The 9,804-nt window shown below is 38.9% G+C and overlaps 1 non-coding gene across 1 annotated transcript; it reads left to right on the top strand.

Moving 5' to 3' along the window:
* Positions 1 to 436: 436 nt before the first annotated feature.
* LOC119059905 (small nucleolar RNA SNORA69) lies at positions 437 to 568 on the top strand. Its single transcript, XR_005084488.2, has one exon. It is a non-coding gene; the product is annotated as a small nucleolar RNA SNORA69 (small nucleolar RNA).
* The last annotated feature ends 9,236 nt before the right edge of the window (positions 569 to 9,804 follow it).

Below are 9,804 nucleotides of genomic sequence, written 5' to 3'. Positions count from 1 at the left end.
GAAGTCAAAATGAGGATACAAAGAAACAGGTCCCAAGTGAAAGAACAAGACAAAGAACTAAATGAAACGGAGGCAAGTGAACTAACAGATACAGAGTTCAAAACAACGATTATAAGGATATTCAAGGAACTTAGAGAACACTTCAACAGCGTAACAAAAAAAGGAGATGGAAACCATGAAAAAGAACCAATAGGAAATGAAGAATACACTAACTGAAATAAAGAATAATGTACAGGGAATCAACAGTAGAAAAGATGACGCGAAGAATTGAATCAATGATTTGGAATATAAGGAAGCAAAAAAACACTCAATCAGAATAGCAAAACAAAAATAGAATCAAAAGCAAAAGGTGTAAGGAGCCTCTGGGACAACCTCGAGCATAGCAAAAATCACAACAAGAGCATGCTGAAAGGAGAAGAGAGAGGGCAAGAAATTCAAATCCTGTTTGATTGCAGGGCTCCATTTTGTGGCAGTACTGCCATTATCCTGCTGAAATAAAATCTTGTGTTGATCATTTTTGATTTTGCCTTCATGAGGGTAAAATCGTGACACACTGACATGGACAATTCTGAGGAAAAAATAAAACCCTGTTTGAAAAAATAGTGACAGAAAGCGTCTTTATTTTCCTGGTAAAAGAAATAGACATACGAGTCCAAAAAGCAGAGAGTCCAAAACAAAATGAACCCAAAGAGACCCACAGCAAGACACAGTTAAAAAATACATACATACAAACATACATACATACATACATAAATAAATCTAGCCCTGGCTGGTTTAGCTCAGTGGATTGAGCACCAGCCTGTGAACCAGACAATCGTGGTTCGATTCCCAGTCAGGGCACATGCCTGGGTTGCAGGCCAGTTCCCTGCAGGCCAGTTCCCAGCAGGGGACGCATGAAAGGCAACCATACATTGATGTTTCTCTCCCTCTCTCCTTCCCTTCCCCTCTAAAGATAAATAAATAAAAATCTTTAAAAAAAAGAAAAAAAATCTTAAAAGCAGCAAGTAAAAAGCAATTACTTATCTATAAGGGAGCTCCAATAAGTCTGTCAGCTAATTTCTCAACAGGAACTTTGCAGACCACAAAGAATTGGCAAGAAATATTCAAAGAGATGAAAAGCAAGGACCTACGAGTAAGATTACCCAGTTAATTTATCATTTACAATTGAAGGACAGATAAAGAGCTTCCCGGACAAGAGAAAACTAAAATAGTTCATCACCGCAAAACCAGTATTACATGAAATGTTAAAGGGCCTTATCTAAAATATATATAAACAAAATGGCAGCGATACATATCTATCAACAATTGAATCTAAAAAACAAAAATAAATGAACAAGCAGAACAGAAACAGACTCATAGATACAGAGGACATTTGGATAGTTGCCAGATTGGGAGGAGGGTTGGTAGGATGGGTGAAGAACGTGAAGGGATTAAGAAGCACAAACTGCAGGTTACAGAATAGTCATGGGGATGTTAAGTCAGTATATTTTAATAACTACATATGTTGTCAGATGGGTAGGAGCTGATCACTTTGTAAGTTATATAATGTCTAATCACTGGGTATATGTCTGAAACTAATATAATATTGTCTATCAGCTGTAATTTAAAAAATGCTTAAATGATTTAAAAATATAAATAAAAAGTGAAAATAACAAAATAAAGTTGATATGTTTAGTAGGCATCTTTCATCCAGGAGTTTTAGAAAATGTTCAGCGACTTTATCCCAGGTGAACTGCAAGTTTCCTCCCCCACCCCCTCAGAATGAAGCTCAATCTTGCCTGCCTGGGCTCACCCAGCTCCAGCACAGAGCAAACTCAGTGCCAGTATCACAGTGTCAGGGCTGCTCCTTCCTTTTTTGTGTGTGCCTGTGTCTTCATGTAGTATTTTGTGATTCAGCTTGATGCATTTGATGGGAAGATAAAACAGAAGTAATGTAGTACTAAATACCAAACACTGAGGTGCACCAAGTGATTACTAAGTAGCCTGTAAATTAACATGGGAATGTTTTCTTGGGGAGAATGAAGGTGCTGAAAAATGTTCATCCAGTTTAAAAATGGGGCAAGCTCAGATGAAGGTGCTTGAAAAATGATTTTGAAGACATGCACATCTCTCCAGTTATCATTCTCCCTGTCCCAATAATGTCTCAGTGATTTTTTTTTGCACGTCACCAGGGTGATTTATCAGACACACTAGATATCTCTTCCACCTAAACCAAACTGAATATCCGTCATGTTTAAAAAAACAAAACTTCCCAACCTCCTTGACATATGCAAACATTTATGAAGAGAGGTACATAATCGACTTCCAGCTTTCTCTTTTTCTCTGCATCTATCTTCCTCTATCCTCACTCTATGAGAGCACCTGTCTAAATTCTCAGCAGTCAGTCAGCAAACACAGCCTCCCAGGGCACTAGTGAGCTGTGCCCTCAGTGAAATGATGAATCTAGACTCAAGAGTCCAGTGTATTTACTCAATGAAGCTTTCAATTAAAAACCAACAAGGAAGCCCAAGATGAACTCAAATATTGGAGAAATGAGAAAACTGGCATGTGTTAAACAAATATTTATAATGCAAAATGTCCTGTGTGACAACCAAATGGAAAATCTAAATGCTTGAAGGGACACCAGAGGCAAGTGACTTCAAAAGAAAAGCCATCTTTTCTTTTGGGAAAAAAAAATGTTTAAAAGGAGAAAGGAGCAATTTGCCTCTGTTCTACTGCCTAATAATTTTTGTTCATGAAATATTTTGATGGTTTGAACCTCTCAAGAGGTAACACAAAATACAATTTTTATTTGATCCAGGATATATTTTTGGCGTTTTATAGCATTGGATTTTTACTGAATTTAAGCTCAGGTCCAGTTCAAACCGGTTCCCTGATTGGTTTGAAAACAGGGGGAATAAAACAAGTTTTATTTCTGTTGGAAGAAAAGTATATATTTTGAGTTCATCTATAAACTCAACAAATTAATATAGTTAGTTTCAGGGTTCAAGATTTAATCCACAGTTTTATTTGAGATGAACTTTCACACTGAAAATTTTGGCTATATTTATTCCCTGTTCTAACATTGGCCTCCCATGATGGCTATGCCCCAATTTATAGTAGGCAATAAGCTATTTTTATTTCCCCACATAAAAGTCACATGCTTTTTGTTACCATAGTGTTTTATTTACACCTCACAATTATGATACACAACACTAGAATTGATATCTCTTGTCCAAGAACTGTTTGTAACACGTGTAGGTGGTGTTATCTTATTTCTTTTCCAAAATCCTCACTTCACTGCTTTCTCAGGTGTGGCTCTGTAAGTGTAGTGTCATGTATCAGTAATTTTTTTTAATTCTATATTTCTTCTTATATTGGCTACCTTATTTTATTTACTTCTGAAATCACTATTTCTGAACCACAAAGCTGACACAGAGTATCGCTGTTGTATTGTAACAAGGACAAGATATACAGCCACATTTACCTGATTTTTTTTGTTGTTTGCTTTCCTCTTAAAATCTTAGGCATTACCAGACAGAAGGCATTTAAACCACAAACATAATATGAAACAAAATTCTGAGGTCTAGAACAATACTCTTCTGAGAATCATTTCTCTAAGTGTCTATATGACATATGTCAGGGTGCTTTTCCTCCCAGAGAGCTCCCCCTTCCAGGGCATTTATCTTGTCCATGATGCTCCCAGTTCATCATGGAAAGGATTTACACAGCCCTGAAAGGCATCGTTAGTGCATTATTGCTTCTCTGCACTCACATACAGCATGGAGATGGCAGCAGTAAACCAGGGAGAAGGGAGCAATCCTTCACAACAGTCTTTTACGGGGGCAGGCACCACTCACTGCCAACTCCACCCTAGATCACAGCACGTACAGTTGAACAGATTCAGAAGTGCAGGAACACGGCCAGTGAGTGCAGTGGCATGCACCCGGGGCACCCAGCATGCTGATCGCTCTAAGTGCCTCTGGAGGGGTCTGTGGGTCCCTGTGTTTTTCCAGTGTTTCAGTGGTGATTTCCCAATGTTTTAAATGACTGCATATCCCCTACCTGGCTGAGTCTTTTCCAAGGCAGCACATACACCATACATACTTAGCACTAAGACTACATTTCAAGTAGTACATTTTGACATGACTCATTTAAGGAGGTTGTTTTGATGTTTCAAAACACCCAAGATAAAAGTAAAGTCACTATTTTTTTTAATTTTTCTTCATAATAAAAAAATGTGTGGTACTTATCCCCAACCCCCACTCCATCCTTGAGCCTTGCGTGTTGCTCTCATTTGGGATGGCCACACCATTGTTCCAACATATCCTGAGGGTCATTCCAAATGGATGCTGGTTTCACCTGCTGGCTGGCAATTTTCAAAAGGTAAAAGTTTAATGGGTTGTATTTCAGATTATACTAAAACACTTCTAATCTAAAATGACTGGATTAAACTATCACAGCAACATATCAAAATAAACATGGATGTTGTTGGGAGTTCTAATCCTACCTAATACTGGTCGGGGCCTTATACCATAGCCACCATCTAGCTCTTTCAAATGCTTTCCCTCTTCCCAGAATAATTCTGACCACCCTCTATTAAAATGTACCCATCACTGGCTGCAACTGCTGGGGGCCCGGAGCTCTGATAACATAAGATTCTGTTTGGAGCACTTATGAGCACAGCTAGTAGGAAAGGCAAAGAAGAGATCATTTCTCATCACCAACCGTACATCCTGTAAACATTATAGAATTTACTATATACATACATAAAGAGTGTAAGGCATTATTACACTTATTTTACAGATGAGAAAACTGAGGCCAGACTATTTAGTTATTCCCATATTCACTCACCTAATAAATGACAGAGCCAGAATTCAATGCGATTCTGTCCAATTTGAACATCTATGTTCTTTTGGACATAGATGAATCAAGTGAATTAATCCATTAATATTTTCAGAGAACATTTGTGTTTTATTCAAAGCTTTAACATCATACAGGAGCTGAAAGGGCTCCATAATAAATGCAGGCTGGGAGGAAGAACTGCAGTTCCCCAGAGGGCCGAGATGAACTGCCCGTCAGGCCAGCAGTGAGGGCAGAATATGAATGACCCTCAGTCGGCCTCATTTAGATTGCTCTTCAACAAAGTTCCACCCCACGTCCCTCCGGTTTATTCGGGGTTAGAGGACAATGAGGCTGACACTGCTGGCTGACTACCGATAAGCTTTCTTTCCCCTTTCACAAAAAATGCTGGATTTCTTACTTCAGTCCATAGCTGCCCAGACACAAAGAAGAAAAAAAAAGTTTCTTAGACTCGTCTGCAGTTCTATGGGGCCAGATACCTGAGTTCTGGCTGATGAGATCCAAGCCCAATCGATGTGCCGCACCTCCAGGGGCCATTCTTCAAAGCTAGTTGGCATGCGCCCCTTGTCCCAGCCCTTCCTCCTCCCTGTAGCCTAGAATATGAACCCAGTGGCCAATGCTGGTGCCATCTTCTTGGGTCGCTAACTGATATCAAAGGGACAGAAGGCACAAAAATTGTATCGACAAGCTGGAGAGACACCAGATTGCTCACAACTTGTAAAACAGGGGCACCTTAGACTGCCTACGTGCCTCCACACTTCCAAGTCAGAGTCAGAAATAAACTTCTAACTTACTTACTTTGGTTCTGTTTTTCCATTTGATAAGTGAAGCCAATTTTTAGTGATAAACACAGGCAGGATTGATAGTAAATGTTTCCCAGTCTTGTGAGCCCTGTGAACAATGACCTAGCCTAAGAAAGAACAATTTGTTCAATAAACACTAGCTTAGAATATGAAGATCTGCAGGAACATTAATGAGGAAGAAAGAATTATAAAAGATAATGAAATGAAATTACATCCATGTGGCCTTTTATCCAGTCCTCATGTAATCACCATAGTTTGAATAGTGTTGTGTCATTCTCTATAACCAATGTATTAGCATAAATAGAACATTCATATGTATCTCATAATTACTCAATTATGATGATCAAAGGAAAGAGGCCCCAGAAAACCATCCCTGGTACTCTCTGCTTAAGAAAATAGCATTACTTTTTAAGAAAAGAGATCAGCTTTGATGCCATTAGCAAACATGTTATTTTCAGAACTGTGTAGTTACCTTCTTTAATACGAGAATAAAACATTTAAAATTCCTAGGAGACAGAGAGAAATGGAATATTTTGTTATTCTCAAAAGTGTTATAACTGTGATTGAAAATCAGTAGCTTTATGGGGGGTTAGAGACAGATCTGGAGCCCTGACCCCAGGGTCGAAGGTGAGATTGCCTGGCTGGGCCAGACTAAGAGCTTCCTAGGACAGAGCTGTTGTCTGCTGTGTGTCTCTGCAATTATATTTATAGCCACATCCAGAGGCCATGGTTCTTCATCCTATGGGGATATTCTCTTGCCTCAGAAAGACAATGACAAGAAACTGAGAACAATGTGCATTTTTGAAACATCGTGAAAGTCTCTCTCCCAGATCATGGTCAGACGGTGCCAACTCACCTAGGAAGCAATGCTGAATCACTATTCCATGCACCTTCTGCTGTAGACGTGTGAAGAAGTGAAGTGTAACCTGCTCCAGGGTTTTCCTGAGGCAAAAATCTGCCCAATTCTTCTCTGGGCAGATTCTAGGCTGCCGTAGCCCAATTTAGAGAAGACAGCTGTTGGGCACATCTGGCCATACACCTAAATGGGAGCCGCCAGCATTCCAAACTAATTGACCTTGTTGAGACCATGGGAAAAGAGCCCACAACAATGGGAGCCTCCATAAGAACTTGGAAAGGAAAGCAGTTCTTCTAGATTTTTAAAAAACTTTTAGCTGAACCTAAAATCAGAGATAATCTTATGAACAGAAAGCATTACGCTGAGTAAAAAAAGCCAGGCAGTGAAAGACAAATACCATATGATCTCACCTTTAACAGGAACCTAAACAACAAAACAAACAAGCAAGCAGAAGATAACCAAAGACACTGAAATAGAGAACAGGCTGACAGGGACCAGAGCGGAGAGGGGAGGGAATTTCAGGAGAAAAGGGGAAGAAGGATTTACAGGAACTAGTATAAAGGACACATGGACAACAACTAAGGGGTGTGGAAATGGGAGGGAGGTGAGGAGCACTGGGGGGTGGTGAGCTGGGATGGGAGTAAAAGACAGAAAATTGTACTCGAACAACAATTAAATATTAAAGAAAAAAAAGAAAGAAAATGCTTCAGAACTTGCACTTTGGAAGGCCAAGCTTCTAAAAGCATAAAAGGCAGAAAAAAAGATAATATGGTTCTTAAAAAGACCTAAAAACATTTAAGTTCAAGATACCTAGAAAACTTAACGCAAGTGATGTCAATCCAGTCCCTGTGTTCTGGGTTCTCACACCACAATGGCCCTGAGCCCCATTACTCCTAACAATCTCCCAGCTTGCCTAAGACAGTTAGAATCAGTTATGTCATGGTGTCAGGTGGCTGCTATTTTAAACAGGGTAAGTTAGTCTGTGCTCTTGTAACAATTAAACCCCATATCTCAGTGGCTTATCTTAATAAAAGTTCATTTCTCACTCACAGCACAGTCTGAGGAGGACTGGGTTGCTCTCCTTTGACCATAACTTAGAGAGACCAAGCTGGCAATAATGGGGGTTAAAAACCATAAGAAGAACCCTGAAAGTTGGTCAAGAAGAAAAAAAATCACCAATTCATAAACATTCTGGAAGACAGTGAAAGAGAAGATATGGAGGAAATGATAGAAAACATCACCACAACTATTCTCTAAAAATCAATAAGAAAGAAATCATTTTTTAAAAGGCTTTCAGAACATGTACGAAATACAGATGATGTCACACAAAGTGCTTAAACTCTTGAATTAAAAGTAAAAGTAATAGATTCCACATTTAAGTGAGATCATATGGTACTTGTCTTTCCCTGACTGGCTAATTTCACTCAGCATGAACAAAATAAACTAAAAAAATAGAAACAGAGGCATGAATACATGGAACAGACTAACAGCTATCACAGGGGGACGGGCTTTAGAGGATCAGATGAAAGAAGGTGAAGGGATCAGCCAAAAATCATATGTGTATAACTGATAGACACAGACAACAGTGTGGTGATGGCCAGGAGAAAAGGGGGCTGGAGGCCGGGGGAAGGAGGGCCAAGGCGGGGAGGATGGGGATGGAAGGAGACTCTGCTTGGGACAATGGACACGATGCAGTGTGCAGATGATGTTTTACTCGGTTGCACATTTAAAATCTGTATGGTTTTGCAAACCCATGTCATCCCACTAAATTCAATTTAAAAATAAATAATATTTTTCAAAAACAAGATGAATTTAAAAATGAGAATACTCATTACAAAGTAAAAATAATACAGGTTTTGTAGCAAAAAGAGTAGAACATGTGGTATAAGGGACAATTTATTTTTATTTGAAAATCGTTCTAAGTCTGAAAATAACCTTTCTTGGGTGAATGAGGGGGAAGGATGAATGTAAACTGATTTTCACATAAAGCAAAATTTTAGAATTAGTGCTTAGCCCTAGGGGAAATCTTCGCCAAAAACTGGTGATGGTTTCAATATTTTTTCTTTAATGAATAACATATTCATATAACATTCACTCATTAAAGAAAAAATATTTTCTAAGTTCAATAATTATATAGAAAAGTGGGTAGGATGGGTAGTTCCTGCAATAAATAAGAACATAGTTCTGAGGAAATTAGCGATATGAAATTTAGTATCTACAAATGCAGGATCTTGTTTGAATCCAAAATTCAACTACAAAGGACATGTGATGTGGCCCCTGACAAGCGAGTGGGGCTGGGATAAAAGGAAACGTAGAGGATGTGATTAATCACAATAAAGGATGTGGTTCTCCTCCCCTTTGCTCTGAGCTTGAGCAGACTGTACCTGGAATATTGGATTCGAATCTGGATATGATGAGCAAAATAACCAAGGTGCTGGAGGCTTTGAACTTTTGTCAAATGAGGAGGTGATGAAGGCAGGGGAGGGAAATGAATAAAATGAAACAGAAACCTAAGAGAAAATTAATGGATCTGAAGGAAGGAAAGGGTAGGTGCTGGATTTAGGTTCCTAATAATGATACACTTTCAATACCCAGGAATCTGCTGCCTCCTGTTCACACAGATGCTGAAAGGTGTGTTCAAGATATTGGGGGTGGAACAAAGAGCAGAACATTGGACTACAATGGTTTTCCAGATTTCTTTCGACTCTGAGATGTTGTAATTATATGATTAGGATGAAATTAATTTACTGCACTGATGGGTGAAAATTGATTACACAAATTCAAAAGAAGAAGTAGAAGGACCTTCCCTATAGGTAGCTGCTGCACTTCCATTTCATTAGGATTCTGTTGTCAACAAGCATTCCTCTGTGAAATCTTCCTAATGGCCTTGGGTCCACTCATCAGAAAATAACATATGGGTACAGACCTGGAGAGCCAAAGGAAAGCAATGAACTGCGCTGACCTAGGAGATTCAGTGCTCCTGCTTGTAAAAATACAACCTTCTGGGTTTAGTATTAAATGTCGGCATAAAGCTTGCATTCAAGGAAAAAATGACTCTGAGGGCATGTGGACACAACAAAAATGTTTTCAAAGACAGAATCAAAGAAGCATTACAGTTGAATTTCACACTTTTAAAATCTAGATATGAAGAGGCAAACTGATGATATAATAAATTTAAAAAGAATGAGTTGCAATTATTCACTTAATGAAAAGGGTGACCACAAGTTCTTATTTCACCAAGGTTAAGGTTGTTTTTCAAGTACAAGAAACCTTCAACTTGCAGGCAAGATTCCACCCTAGATT

The sequence above is a fragment of the Artibeus jamaicensis genome, unplaced genomic scaffold (assembly GCF_021234435.1).
Source record: "Artibeus jamaicensis isolate MK-2021 breed Jamaican fruit bat unplaced genomic scaffold, CSHL_Jam_final contig_384, whole genome shotgun sequence".
In the NCBI taxonomy this organism is placed as follows: Eukaryota; Metazoa; Chordata; class Mammalia; order Chiroptera; family Phyllostomidae; genus Artibeus; species Artibeus jamaicensis.
This window is presented reverse-complemented; position numbering and strand designations above follow the sequence as displayed.